This window comes from Hylobates moloch, unplaced genomic scaffold, assembly GCF_009828535.3.
Source record: "Hylobates moloch isolate HMO894 unplaced genomic scaffold, HMol_V3 SCAFFOLD_6, whole genome shotgun sequence".
Classification (NCBI taxonomy): domain Eukaryota; kingdom Metazoa; phylum Chordata; class Mammalia; order Primates; family Hylobatidae; genus Hylobates; species Hylobates moloch.
In genome coordinates, this window is record NW_026652281.1 from 141,542,354 (window position 1) to 141,558,239 (window position 15,886).

The 15,886-nt window shown below is 37.3% G+C and overlaps 1 long non-coding RNA gene across 1 annotated transcript in view; it reads right to left on the reverse strand.

Annotated features, from left to right (window-relative positions):
- The window catches only part of LOC116471815 (uncharacterized), a 28,648-nt gene extending 15,638 nt beyond the window's left edge, over positions 1–13,010 (reverse strand). Inside the window, exons 1-2 of the long non-coding RNA XR_004248880.1 lie at positions 12,955–13,010; positions 10,402–10,465 (exon numbers count right to left, since the gene is read on the reverse strand). This is a non-coding gene — a long non-coding RNA (uncharacterized LOC116471815). The remainder of the gene's footprint in view (positions 1–10,401; positions 10,466–12,954) is intronic.
- Between the last annotated feature and the right edge of the window lie 2,876 nt (positions 13,011–15,886).

Consider the following 15,886-nt stretch of genomic DNA (forward strand, 5'->3'; position numbering starts at 1 on the left):
ATGTGTGAATCTGATCCTGTCATTATGATGTTAGTTGGTTATTTTGCTCGTTAGTTGATGCAGTTTCTTCCTAGCCTCGATGGTCTTTACAATTTGGCATGTTTTTGCAGTGGCTGGTACCGGTTGTTCCTTTCCATGTTTAGTGCTTCCTTCAGGAGCTCTTTTAGGGCAGGCCTGGTGGTGACAAAATCACTCAGCGTTTGCTTGTCTGTAAAGTATTTTATTTCTCCTTCACTTATGAAGCTTAGTTTGGCTGGATATGAAATTCTGGGTTGAAAATTCTTTTCTTTAAGAATGTTGAATATCGGCCCCCACTCTCTTCTTGCTTGTAGAGTTTCTGCGGAGAGATCAGCTGTTAGTCTGATGGGCTTCCCTTTGTGGGTAACCCAACCTTTCTCTGTGGCCACCCTTAACATTTTTTCCTTCATTTCAACTTTGGTGAATCTGACAATTATGTGTCTTGGAGTTGCTCTTCTCGAGGAGTATCTTTGTGGCGTTCTCTGTATTTCCTGAATCTGAATGTTGCCCTGCCTTGCTAGATTGGGGAAGTTCTCCTGGATAAGATCTTGCAGAGTGTTTTCCAACTTGGTTCCATTCTCCTCCTCATTTTCAGGTACACCAATCAGATATAGGTTTGGTCTTTTCACATAGTCCCAAATTTCTTGGAGGCTTTGTTCATTTCTTTTTATTCTTTTTTCTCTAGACTTCCTTTCTCGCTTCATTTCATTCGTTTCATCTTCCATCAGCGATACGCTTTCTTCCAGTTGATCGCATCTGCTACTGAGGCTTCTGCAATCTTCGCATAGTTCTCGAAACTTGGCTTTCAGCTCCATCAGCTCCTTTAAGCCCTTCTCTCCATTGGTTATTCTAGTTATCCATTCTTCTAATTTTTTTTCAAAGTTTTTAACTTCTTTGCTATTGTTTTGAATTTCCTCCCGTAGCTCAGAGTAGTTTGATCGTCTGAAGCCTTCTTCTCTCAACTCGTCAAAGTCATCCTCCATCCAGCTTTGTTCCGTTGCTGGTGAGGAACTGCGTTCCTTTGGAGGAGGAGAGGTGCTCTGCTTTTTAGAGTTTCCAGCTTTTCTGCTGTGTTTTTTCCCCATCTTTGTGGTTTTATCTACTTTTGGTCTTTGATGATGGTGATGTACAGATGGGTTTTTGGTGTGGATGTCCTTTCTATTTGTTAGTTTTCCTTCTACCAGACAGGACCCTCAACTGCAAGTCTGTTGGAGTTTACTAGAGGTCCACTTCAGACCTTGTTTGGCTGGGTGTCAGCAGCGGTGGCTGCAGAACAGCGGATTTTCGTGAGACCACAAATTCAGCTGTCTGATAGTTCCTCTGGAAGTTTTGTCTCAGAGGAGTACCCGGCCGAGTGAGGTGTCAGTCTGTCCCTACTGGGGGTGTGCTTCCCAGTTAGGCTGCTCAGGGGTGAGGGACCCACTTTAGGAGGCAGTCTGTCCATTCTCAGATCTCCAGCTGTGTGCTGGGAGAACCACTACTCTCTTCAGAGCTGTCAGTCAGACAGGGACATTTAATTCTGAGGAGGTTCCTGTTGACTTTTTGTTTGTCTGTGCCCTGCCCCCAGAGGTGGAGCCTACAGAGGCAGGCAGGCCTCCTTGAGCTGTGGAGGGCTCCACCCAGTTCAAGCTTCCTGGCTGCTTTGTTTACCTAAGCAAGCCTGGGCAATGGCGGGCACCCCTCCCCCAGCCTCGCTGCCGCCTTGCAGCTTGATCTCAGACTGCTGTGCTAGCAATCAGCGAGACTCCATGGGCATAGGACCCTCCAAGCCAGGTGCGGGACACAGTCTCCTAGTGTGCCGTTTTCCAGGCCAGTTGGAAAAGCACAGTATTGGGCTGGGACTGACCCGATATTCCAGGTGCCGTCTGTTACCCCTTTCTTTGACTAGGAAAGGGAACTCCCTGACCCCTCGCACTTCCCGAGTGAGGCAATGCCTCGCCCTGCTTCGGCTCGCGCACATTGCCCTTCACCGACTGTCCTGCACCCACTGTTTGGCACTCCCTAGTGAGATGAAACTGGTACCTCAAGCAGAAATGCAGAAATCACCCGTCCTCTGTGTCACTCAGGCTGGGAGCTGGAGACCGGAGCTGTTCCTATTCGGCCACCTTGGCTCCACCCACAATTTTAAATTGAAACCTAATCTCTGATGTGGCAGTATTAAGAGGTAGGGCCTTTAGCGGGTGATTAGATTATGAAGTCTCTGTCCTCATAAAGGGGGTAGTGTCCTTATCAAAGAGGCTTGAGGGAGATCTTTTGCCCTTCTACCATGTGCGAACACAGCTATAAGGCACTGTCAAGGAGAAGCAGACCCTTACCAGACTCTGAATCTGCTGGTGCTTTGATTTGGCCTTTCCAGTCTTCAGAACTGTGAGTGGTAAGTTTTTATTGTTTATAAATTACCAAGTTGAAGGTATTTTGCTATAACAGCCAAAATGGACTAAGACAGAAATTTGGTACAAAGAAATGGGGGTACTGTATTTGCTGTAAGAAATATCTTAAAATGTGGAGTGGCATTGGAACTGGTTAATTGGTAGAGGCTGGAGGTACATACTAGAAAAGCCTATATCATCATGAATGGAGCGTTAAGGGCGATTTGGGTGAAGGCTCAGAAGAAAGCTATAGAGAAAGTCGTAGTCTTAAGAGATTGCTTGAGTGGTCATGATCAGAATGTTGGTAGGAATGTGGGTAGTGAAGACTATTCTGGTGAAGTTTCAGCTGCAACTAAGGAACATGTTATTGGAAACTGAAGGAAAGGCCATCCTTTTTATAAAGTGGCAAAGAACTTGGTTGAATCGTGTTAGTGCTCTAGTGCTTTGCGGAAGTGATGAAATTGGATAGTTAGCAGAATAAATATCTAAGCAAGGTGTTGAGAGGTTGAGGGTATGGAATGGCCTCTCTTGACTATTTACAGTAAAATGGAAGAAGAGAGAACAAATTAAAAATGGAATTTATAATCAAAAGGAATCAGTATTTAAGATTTGAAAAATTCTTAGCCTGACCATATTGTAAAATATGAAAAAGGGAGTTTCAGAGAGAACACCAAGGATGTGGCCAAGCAAACCTTGCGAGCAACTCTTGAATAAGGAGATTTGTATGAATAGAAAGAATCTAGGTGCTGCTCCTCAAGAGAAAAAAAAGAATGACCCTGGGCCAGGCACAGTGGCTCACACCTTTAATTCCAGCACTTTGGGAGGCTGAGGCAGGCAGATCAGTTGAGGCCAGGAATTCAAGACCAGCCTGGCCAACATGGTAAACCCTGTCTCTACTAAAAATACAAAAAATTAGCCAGGTGTGGTGGCACATGCCTATGGTCCCAGCTACTCATGAGGCTGAAGCATGAGAATCACTTGAACCTGGGAGGCAGAGGTTGCAGAGAGCCAAGATTGTGGAATTGTACTACTGCATTCCAGCATGGGCTACAGAGCGAGACTCTGTCTCAAAAAACAAAAACAAACAAACAAACAAACCCAGAATGACCGTAAGGCCTTTCAGAGAGCTTCAGGACTACCTTTCCCATCACAAGCCCAGAATTCCAGGGTCTTCAGAGGCAGAGTGATTTGAAAGGTCTACCCTACCTGTGACTCCAGCAGGTAGAAGTGCACTTCCAGCTGCCCCTCCAGAGGGCACAGCTAATGTACCTTGGTAGGGTTTGAAAGGTGCTATTTCTGCTGGCATGCAGAGTACACAAGCTCTAGGCACATAATTATCTCCACTTAGGTTTCAAATAATACTCCAGAGAGACTTGAAACTTCAGAATAATCTCCCATTTGATGTCTCAACCTTCCAAAGAAACCGGGGTGGTAAATGGGCCCTCAAGGCTCCAGGCAGCGATATCCCCATGGTTTTGCTGGGCACAGCTCATACAGCAGCTCTGATACATGGAAGTCACACTTCTGCATCTCTCCCAAGCAGGAGTTGCACACTGGTAGCTCTGCTGGTCTCTTGTCTTGGGAATATTCTTCCCTCCACAGTTCTCCTGGGCCTGTTGTTTGCCCTGTTGGATTTTGGACTTTCTTGAGATCAGGTACCTCTTGCTTTCTTACTTTTTCTCACTTTTGAAATGGGAATGTCTATGTATGTCTGTTTCACCATTGTATTTTGGAAACACATCACTTGTTTGATTTCCCAAGCTCACAGCTGGGAAGAAATTTGCTTCAGAATGAATCACAACCTTAAGTTTCACTCATATCTTATTTAGATAATATTTAGATGCATGTTTGGACTTAGACTTTAAAGTTGATGCTGGAATAAGATAAGACTTTTGGAGTATTTGAATGAAGTAAATGTATTTTGCAAATAAGAAGGATGTTAACTTTAGGGGGCCAGGGACAGAATGCTGTGATTTTAATGCTTGTCCCCTAAAATTTATAGATTAACACTTAATCCTCAAGTGACAGTATTAATAAATGAAACTTTTGGGAGGTGATTAGGTCAGGAGGGAAGACTTCTTCCCTCCTGAATATTATTTCTGCCCTAATAAAAGAGGATTGAGGGAGACCTTTTGCCCTTCTGCCATGTGAGGTGCTGTTTAGAGCAACTGACTCTCACCAAACACTCAATCTGCTGATGACTTGATCTTGGACTTCCCAGCCTCCAGAACTGTAAGTAATAAATATCTATTTTTTTGTAAATTACCCATTCTAAGGAATTTTGTTATAACACCCCAAACAGTATAAGACCATCTTTGAATCCAGAAAACTGGATTCAATCTATGCATGACCCAGAAGCAGTTTTGGTTTTCAGTGAATAAATACTTAAGTTTTCTTACTTGTCATTCATCCTTTTTGCATATAAGTGAAGTGCAGAAATTTTCAGTTGCATAGCCTCTGTATATCTGTTCAACTAGCTTGTTCTTAAGGATCACACAGGGAACAAAATGAAAGAATATAGAAGTGTGTGCTGTCAGCTGTGCAAGTTTTCACTGTCCTGATTCTGGAATCTGCAGTAGGTTCCGTGGGTCCCTGGAAAAGTTCTTGGCCACATCTAGGTCAGTAAATTGCTTCAGTAGGTTACACCCTTCTTTGTTGACTTTGCATTTTTATGTCGCAAAGACAAGAGGTATATTAATTTTAAAAATTGTACTAGCACTGTCCAAAGTAATATAATGTGGGCCACAAATGCATTGTTGATTTTCTAGTAGCCACATTTCAAAAATAAATCCAATTAAATTAAAGATTAAGATAATTTTCAAAATATATTTTATTTGCCTAGTGTTCAAAAATATTTTCATTTCAAATAAAATCAATATGACATGATTCATGAGACATTTAATATTCCTTTCCTTCATACTAAGTCATCGAAATCCAATGTGTATTTTACTCTTATAACACTACTCAGTTTGAACTTGCCCCATTTCACATTCCCAAATACCACACGTGGCTCCTGGTGACCATATTGGATGCTGCAGGTCTAAACTCTCACTTCTAATCATTTTTTGAGGCAAAGGAGTAGGAATGATTTTTCTATGACCAATTAATACATTATAGAAAAACTTTACAGTGATCATTTTCACATACTGTAGTTTTATATGTTAAGATATATGGAAATCTTTTATGTAAATGCATATTACTAAATTATGATAGGAAATGAAAAAAATTGACTATAGGGACTAAAGTAAGTGGAGGTATATTCATAATACCAAATTATCCAAATGATATTATAAACAAACACGACTATATAAATATAGCCCTTATATTATTAGTTGGAAAAAAAGAGGACATCTGCATTTTCCATAGTAAATATTTCCGAGAATAAAACAAAAATAATGTTAACTGAAAATAGTTTATAAAATGGTTTTTAAGTTGTAATTCCATCTGTGTGTATTAATTATTTTTGTGCTGACATATGTCTTATTCTAATTCCACATATGTCTAATATTCTAGTATTACTGTACTATTCATAATTTGAAAAATTAAATGTATGCATTTACTACAATAACCGCTTAAAGTGAAAAAAAGCAGTATGCAGGATAGTTTATGTAATATGATCTAAGTTTTATAAAAAGTATATGTAAACATGCATGAAGAAATCCAGAAACATGTAGCATGTTATTAGCAGCTGTTTTCTCTTGGTGTTAGAATGGGAAGGCCAAAAAAGAAATAACACCACTTTTCTTGTTGTGTTTAATATTTTTTTAGTGAGAAATTTATGGGAGATATTTACACTTTTGTTTTCATATCTTTCCAGTTAAATAAAAATATAAAAGGAAAGCTATCTAAAGTAGATACTTATTTGTGTCTTTATGTTGCCATCATAATGTCATTTTGGTGCTCTGTCTTTCCAAGGCTGTCGAAAATTCAAACAGATGCTACAAGTGTTCTAGACTATTTAGATAGTCCAAATAGGGGAAAATGAAAACATTTATTCACACAAGGCACTAAATAATGTAATAATCACATAACATTTTCATTTCTGACAAGTTTCTGCAGATCTAGGAACTACTAAAATGACAGTTAAAATAATAATAATTCAGTATTTGATGTGTTCAACCAGAGTGGATCACTCTCCCTCTCGGAGACTAGAGCCCTTGATTTTCTGGAGAAGCAAATGGTTTATGGTTGTTTAAAATTATTGGGACTATTATATTCATTTATTGATAAAGAATATGTTCATGATGGTTTTTTTTTTTTTGTCTTTAAAAAGTAAGTTTAGTAAGCAAGGGTGATTTTAAAAAATTAAAAATAAAACTCTTTAAGAGGCCAAGTGTTGACAGGATTGGTGGGAATAACCAGCTATACTATAAAAGAGAGTGGAAACCCAGCAAAATGAAGATCACAGGAGCATTTAACTGTTTTTTCCCTGAGTATCTGCTAATCTAAGTAAACCGAGCTTTGAGGTTTGTTGCTCTGCTGGGCAGAAAGAGGAAAGTCAAAGTCAGTGCCTGCCATGTGGGGTTGGGAACCCCATGGGAAACCAAACCTACATTAAATAGGGACCACAAAATACCACGCCCTCAGGAAGAGAGGAAGGACTCATGATTCCCATTGTCAGAAATGGGGATGAAGGTGGAGGGAAAGTCTCCATGTACCGTTTAGAGAAGAAGAAAAAGGAAAACAAGTAAACAAAACAATCTTGAGTTGTGGCTATGGGCTGTAAATTATTATAACATCTTTGTCTTTTACTCTCAATGAATTAGTGGCCCTTAAGGGGCTTGGGACAGAAAAGTAATAGGATCTGAATTAAGTTCTAGAAGTATCCCCTGGGCTGCTGTGTGGGAGATGGTCTATAGGAGGAAGGGTGGATGCAAAGAGGCCAGTTAGTTCGCTGGTGCAGTAACTTATCAAGAGGATGTCCAGACCACAGTGACAAGTAGAAATGATAAAAAGAGTCATGCCTAGACATTTTTCACAGGTACAACAGTTTGGATTTTCTGACTATGAATATGGAATGTGAGCAAAAGGAGTCTGACACCAAAGTAGTTGAAAACACATACACCCTTCAATCCAGCAATTTCACTCAAAAGTGTATTTGTTAGAACTACTCCTACTTATGTCAGCAAGGAGACCTGTACACGAATATATTATTAAACATTGTTTATTATTGTTCATTTTGTTCCCATTACCAGGGGAATAAACAAAATACAATATTTTACAGTCATGTAATACTATTCAACAATTAAAGTGAAATAGATCTATGTCCATTAACATGGCTAATCTCAAAAATAAAATGAAAAAAATTAATAGGTACAGTATAACACTTTATGTAAAGAATAAAATCCAAATTTAATATTATACATTGAATAGAAATGTACACATTTTAGGAAACATACAGAAACTTGAATTAGACGGACATGCATAGCTTCATGGAAGCAATAATTTTTGGCAATGAAGACAATTAAGAAAATCAAGATTAGTATCTAGGCATTTGTTACAATAATCTACATTTCTCTATATTTTCTAAAAAGATTCATTACATTTATCAAAGTCTTGGAAAAAAAGCTGTTTCAAAGAGAATTCTAACCAATAAAATTCCAAGTCATTTGATGGCATGGATATAATTTTATATAGTTAGCTCCCAAGCTTGTAGCTACTCAAATTATGTTCAACAATTTTAGCAAAATTCATCGAGAACCTACTGTGATCAGAGAATCCTCAAACAATGCGATTCTGACCCCAAGAAACACAATCAGGTTATGTTTCTTGTTTTTCTTAAAATAGATACATTCCTCAAATGGGATAAGTAAAATTGTAGGCAAAGTATGGGAGATGTGTATTTATTCTGACTGGGGGCAATTTTTGATGGGGGAAGAAGTCCATATAATATTAATTTAGCAATGTATTACATTGTTAGAATAAAAACAGAGGTTCCCAATTCCACAGAATCATAGAAAGAAAGCCATATTTCAAGTGAGTGAATTCAGTAGGTAAAGCAGCAAACTCTTCAGAACTGAATCTCAAACCTAAAAAAAAAGTGTATTCTGTGTTTTTTCCCCAAAAGATAGTTGAGTTGCAGCACCTGAATTTTATATGTAGTTCTTAAGCCTTGAAATCGCGGATGTTAAGCCTATCTTAATTAAACATACATAAAATGTTAAATAACATATGTATGAATATTTTATGTGTGAAAACATTTTGAAAGCTCTGCAGTGCCACACAAATCTAAGGTACCCAGTTTTATAAACATAGATATATGAATCTAAGAATAATAATAAAAGCTATTTTAATGCTCACTTAGGGTCATGCATAATATAAATTAAACTATTAAACTACCTCTGTGCATTACATTATTAAATTATTACTTCAGACCTAAGAGGTTGTAAGTACTAACACGAATGCTGCATTACAGATAATTAGCATGAAGTTTAGAGAGAATAAATGACTAGCTCAGTTAGTAAGTGGTTCTCTGAAGTTCTGTAACCCAGTTACTGGGACCTCTGTAGTTACTGAGTAGGTTATTTGTGGTCCTTTATATGGATGGCAGTATAACCTGATGGCTAAAATTTTGGGGGATCTGGGTTCAAACTCTAGCTCAATGACTTACCATCTTAACTGCCTCAAAGGTGTTAAATTCTTAAGCTTTATGTGTCTTATTTATGAAATTACTGATTATACTACAATAGACATGTTGTATGTTGTACGAATAGTGTGAGAATTAAAGTAACGCCTAGGTTTAAAATAATTCCTAGTGTCTAGTAAAAATGTGTTCAGTTTCTGTTATTATATATTTTTAAACATTATTATCAAGTAGATATGAAGTTAATGTTCAGTCTCAGGTTAACAAATTAATTGAACAACAGTTAACAGACAAGAACAAATAAGGAAACTTCCCATAATCTCAGATTATTCTGTCATGAATAGTTTTGTCATCATTTGGGATAAAGCCCTTTCTTAAAACATTCAACATGTTAAGAATCATATTCAAAATCTAAGTACTAATAATTTTCTAGTATTAAGCATAGATTAAATTTTGATTGTTGTAACTGTCTTTTGTGAATATTGAGAAATGATCACAATAGCATTTTTGTTCATGTGTTTAATCATTCATGGCATTCCATGTAAAGACCAACAATATTCGAGTGTGAAAACTGATGATTTAATTTTTATTAGCTCTCATTTCTTTCTTTTCTTCCTTGTATTATCTTACTTACCTTATCTAATCTTAAAACCTCACAGTTTTTTGAGAGAGATACTTTGCGAAAATTCACAGAATTTATCATGTCATGAAGAAAATAGCATATTTGTTAGATACACTATTCTGCTGTTTTATTGGATCAAAAGTAAATCTTACTGATGATTATCACCATGTGCAAAAATAATTTTGCGAAGTATTATATTTCTATTGGCATCCTTTCTCATACTCAAGTGATAAAGTTGATTTCCAAATATCCTTTCACAAATCCCTAAAACAATAGCCAGTTTACACTTGAAATGCACATGGTCTCTGTTTTTCTCTCTCTCTGTTTTTCTCTCTCTCTTTCCTTAATCCCTTCACCTATCCATTAAATACATATATAATTAGGCCTTAATTGTATTTTCTATATCAGTTTCTCTTTCACTGTTTCTTAAAGGAATTCGCTATGAAACTAGACTACATATACATTTGTGTCTTCTCAAAACGGCAAAACTACAATCTACTCACTTTTCCTCAAATATGTAAATAATCAGCATCGTCTAAAATCACCATTGTCTCTAGTAAAATACTCTTGTTCAAATTAAAAGCTAAACTTTTCGTAAGTTCAAGCAGCAGCATGCTCTTCTATGAACTTAATTCACTTTGCACTAAAAACCTCTCATATAAGCAAGCAGGCCACATCATGACCTGATTAAGAAAGTCAAATCTTAATGCCCCTTGGAAGAAATTATCTCATGAAAATAAGGCTTGAAAGAATGACAATAACCAAGCTCCTTTATCTTGATCTCTAAGCTCTTTTAGGTTGATGGTTACCTGATCTCTCATTAATTCCTCAGTGTTCAAGCCCTCACCAATATCTTCTGTTAAAGTAAAATTCCTGAAAAACAAACAATAAAAACACATTGTGTTTATAATAGAAGAATTCTATCAAAACTGATCATGGTATTAAAAAATGCCATTAGGGAGAAAATATAGCACACTAGATGGAAATATGGACTCTTGACATTTAATAGACATGGATAAATACCCCATCTACTAATTTAATAGGTGTCTTGTATCCCAATCTAATCTAATTCAAGATCCAACTCTAGTGCTTTCTTATCCATGAAGCTCTCATACAGAACACTACAGACCAACTTCTTCCCCAGATAAGTTTTTCTCTTTTCATTTTTATTTCATACATAATATTCATCTCTATAGAATATATAATTACATATATAATTTAAGTTTAGGCTTCCCATCTAGACTATGAGCAACTTGATGCAAAAGGGGTGATATTCCCCACAGTGGTGCCTGGCACAGTGCCTTGCACAAAGTTTGTATTCATAAATATTTCCTTCCCATGTTGCTAAAAAACAGCCATCTAGGTTCAAGATAGAAGATTAAAATTTTGATCTCATAAGTTTATGAGCAGCAGAACAAAATGTAAGTTTTTAATCAAAAACAATTTTAACATTTGTTTTCATGATTGCTAAAAACAGTATTTAAATCACATTCAAAAATAAGCAAGTTTACCAAAAAAGCAAATAAATGGAACAGAGGAAGGAAAAGGAGATGAAGTTTACATAAGAGCTACATTAATCAACATAGGAGTGGTTATTTAATCTAGATCAAATAATCCTAACTATGTGTGTTTAATTTTAAGACCAAATCTATTTCTACCCAGGACTTTAGATGTATAAGTTATCTTTCTTTTGTCTCCAGGTAGAAAGAAAAAAAGAAGTACTATTTTCAGGCAGAGAAACATACAATTTTAAAAATGGTCTAGCATTTTCAAATTATTTATACCCTACCTACTTATATTGCTTGTGCCAGATGTACAGATTTTACATCTGAATAATAAAACCATGTGTTCTTGTCTGTGAAGCTGAAATTTTACTTCAGCAGTAGGAATTTGAGACCATTAGTGACCACTACAAATGTATCTTGCACATTTCAAATAAACTCACAAGCTAGAATATTCTGTTCTCCCTACTGCCCAGGGATTTGTACATGCTACTTCTTTAGCCTAGATGCTTCTTCCTTACGCAGTCCACAACACGTACCTGCCTTTTGCCTCAGCAGCATTTATTTGTTTTTCAGCTCCCTTTAAATCTCACTTAATCAGAATAAAACCTTCCTCAATTTCCTCTACTCCTAGGCCAGCATCATTTATGATGAACTCTCCTAGTGATTGCTTCTGATTTGGAATTCTTATCTAGCTGTTAAATGTAGGGGTCATTGTGTGATAATTTCATTTACTCCTTGCTTCCTCTATTAGACTGAAAGCTAGAGAGGTGATGATCAGTCGTAGATGCTTTTATTCACAGTGTCAGATACACAGTAAGGTAGGTACCCTTATTAAATAATAAACTGGAATTATTTACTTGAAAATATCAATTCATTTTTAATGTACTGTGCAGCCTCTTCACTTCAGTGTGGCATGAATACCAATTATTTTGGGATCAAATTATATTAATAGAATTTTTAAAAATTGTCTACAGCAATGATTTATTTAATGCATTTGGTCTTTTTTCACTTACTCACCTCAGATTATGGTGTGCTCTTCACAAATCACCTATTATCAGGATGATGGAGTCTCACTCTGTCACCCAGGCTGGAGTGACATGACATGATCTCGGCTGCCCGCAACCTTCACCTCCTGGGTTCAAGCAATTCTCCTGCCTCAGCCTTCCGAGTAGCTGGGACTACCGGCGCGAGCCACTATACCCAGCTAATTTTTCTATTTTTAGTAGAGACGGGGTTTCAACATGTTGGCGAGGTTGGTCTCTTAACTCCTGACCTCAAGTGATCCAACCACATTGGCCCCCCAAAGTGCTGAGATTACAGGCGTGAGCCACTGCACCCCGCCCAGATAACTGTATTCTTATTTCTTCCTGTCTTCTCAAAACTACATTTTTGCCCAAAGCTTCCAATAGACCTTTCTCTCCCGCTATTTTTAGCACTGATTTTATCGAGGCCAGTCTCTTTCGGAGTCAAGAGCTTGTGGACACTATCCCTGCTTCAGTTGGTCACCGAAAATACTCAGTACCCTCAACATCCCCTCTTCCTCATTTAGCCAGGTTCTGCTTATTTTAAACATTCAACTTCCATCCCTCCTTCCCGCTGACTACCCACCACACTCTGTTCATTCGCTTCAACTCTCGATTGCTATTGTACTTTTATGTTGTTCCATGCAATTTAGCACTTACTCATAAGATGTCTTGTATTATTAATGGATATTTTACACATTCTAGCTTGCATCCCCCAACTAAAACACAAGCTTGCAGAGTCAGGAATTGTACAAAAACACTTCTGTATCCCAAGGCAGTTCCAAACACATCATGGCCAGAGTCCAAATCTCCATCAGGGCTGATCGCCATTCACCTATCAAGTCTGGGTTTCAAATACATTCGTGAAGCCTTCATCTTCTCTCAGTACCTGGCACATACCTGTATTATGGTCATTTCAGCCCATTGTGTTGTCGTCTTTTTCTGCTTTTCTTTTGTCTCCCCACTAGGAGCAGAGCCTGTGAGGTAAAGGATTATGTATCTTATCACTACTATATCCTTAGTATTTAGCACAATGCCTAGTGGAGGATAGGGGCTCGCTATGTATTTGCTAAATGAATAAGTCAGTAATCTTGGTCTCCTTTCATTTATGCAGGCATAAGATATTTTTCCTTTATAAGAAGATTCAGAAAATCTGGATAAACTTTGAAAAAATTACCTTCTTAGATCTTTAAAACCTAGGTAAAACCAAGTAAAATTTCTTATTGACATTTTGTTCTGTGCACAGAGTGTAATATAGTGGTTAAATAGACTTGAGCTTTGCAATCAAACTTGTCTGCATTCTGATTCTGCATGACCTTGAGGAAGTTCCATAGCCTTCATAAGTCTCAGTGACCTCATAAAAAAGTGAGAATTGACTGACTACCTCACAGTGTTGTAAAAATTAAGTAGTGTAATGCATGTAGAACTCCTGGCAAATTGACTAGCACAGAACGAGCCTTCAGATCATTTTAATCAATTATTCTTTGTTAAGGCAATTTAATAGGAGAAAAGACTAAATGTTATTCCTTGTGCTTCACAGATGTATTCCAGATGAATATACATTTAAAAATATACAAAGCATAAACACAGACAAGTAGAATACCTTTGATTACACAGCTACAAAAATCTGACCACCTTGAAATACTATGTCAGGGTTAGCAAACTTTCTCTATAAGGCCAAATAGTAAAAGTCTCAGGCTTTGTGAACTATATGATTTCTGCCACAACTCTTGAACTCTGTCATAAAAGTAGCATAAAAGTAGCCACAGACAACACATACACAAATGAGCATAGCTATGACCCAATAAAATATTATTTACTAAAACAGATAGTGGGCTACATTTGCCAATTATTATACTATATAGATACACTTTCTCTCACAAGAGAATTCTACCATAGGTAATAATTTTATATTTGTATATTTGTGCAATGATGCCAAAACTTAAATGAACAGAAATGTTTTAAAAACATGATGTTTTTTAAACATTGTTAAAAAAAACAAGACCAAAACATAATGTTTAAGAAGCATGAATGTATATTTCCATCTTTAAAGGCATTTGAATACAGTACATGAAATTCGTAACCTCAGTTGTGGATTCACTATTTACCAATGACAAGGTTTAAGTTCTTCAGTGGCCATGAGTAAGTTAAGTTTGTCATCACTTTTTGCCCTGGTGTAGTATTTTCCAAATAGTAAATGCTCAATTCACATATACATTAAAGCAAATACTAAGAAAACCCTCACATGTAACTAGACACAATTCTACTCATGTATCTTTGAAATCAACTGGAGACATTATCAATTAATGCAAAGATCTTGGGCTTTCAATCCAAATGAGCTTACCTCTCTGCTCCAGATGCTCATCTTGCTGGCTGTGTGTCTCTCCAGGTAAGTTCTGTAATGGAGCAGAAATAATAATATTTGTCCTAAAGCAATGGTTGTCAGCCAGAGTGCAGTTTTTCCCCCAGGGCACATTTGCAATGTCCGAAGACATTTTCATTTTTTTTTTTTTTTTTTTTTTTTTTTGAGACAGAGTCTTGCCCTGTTGCCCAGGCTGCAATGCAAGTGTGCAGTCTCGGCTCACTGCAACCTCTGCCTCCCAGGCTCAAGAGATCCTCCCACCTCAGCCTCCTAAGTAACTGGGACTACAGGTGTGCACCACCACACCCAGCTAATTCTTATATTTCTTGTAGAGATGGGCTTTTGTCATTTTGTCCAGGCTGGTCTCCAACTCCTGGGCTCAAGTGATCCTCCTGCCTCAGCCTTCCAAAGTGCTGGGATTACAGGTGTGAGCCACCGCACTCTGTCTCATTTTCACCATTTGGGATGAGAGACATTACTGGTTTCTAATGAGTAGAGGCCAGAAATTGTGCTTAATATCTTACAATACCCAGGACAATCCCTACCCTGAAAGAATTATCCAGCCCAAAATGTCAATAGTTCCAAGTTGGGCAAACTCTGCTCTAAGGTTTTTGTGAGGATTAATTCACATAGTGCTCTAAAGGTTTAGCAGAATGCTGGGCTCAATAAATCTTAACTGTTAATAAGACTGATTTCCATCGACTGGTAGGAAGTATACCTTTATGCAAATTTCGAGTGAACACAAACGTATAAAAATAAATGAACTCTCTATTTTGGGGACTAGAAGCTTATTGAAGCATTTATTTAGATTAAATAATAAAATTAATACCTAGTCATGTATGTATTGACATCTAGAATCCATATGCTCTTTGTGAGCCTTGAAAGGTTTTGAATGATACTTGACTATTCTGTCATTGCCATGGTAAATGTTTTATCTTGTTGTTAATATCTGACTTATTTAAAATTCATGTGGGAAATCTGAAAGTTCTATTTCCTATCTTAAAAATCAATGACAACTTAATCAATGCTGCTAAAACAAGCCCCAGTTCTTATTTAGTGGAAAAGTAAATAAGCTGGAGAATTAAAAGTGACAGAATCTTCACATCAAGGACAGAGAGCATATTTCTATCTCATTCTTCTATGTCTGCAGCCTGAAATATTCCATCTGCTTGCCTCTTTCCTCGGGGAATTGAAGCACCTTGAAAAGGATAAGAAAACTTCAACATTACAACAATGTTTCATATCATTAGGCTCAGATTAAGTAAATAACAGAATCCTAAGCTGATGACACATCCTGAGTTTGCACTAATCATAATTTGCAATCTCCATCATTGTCATCAGAACCTGTTTGCCTAGCAACATCCCTGCTACTGCTTCTGTTCCGACCCTCTGGGTGCAACTGAAG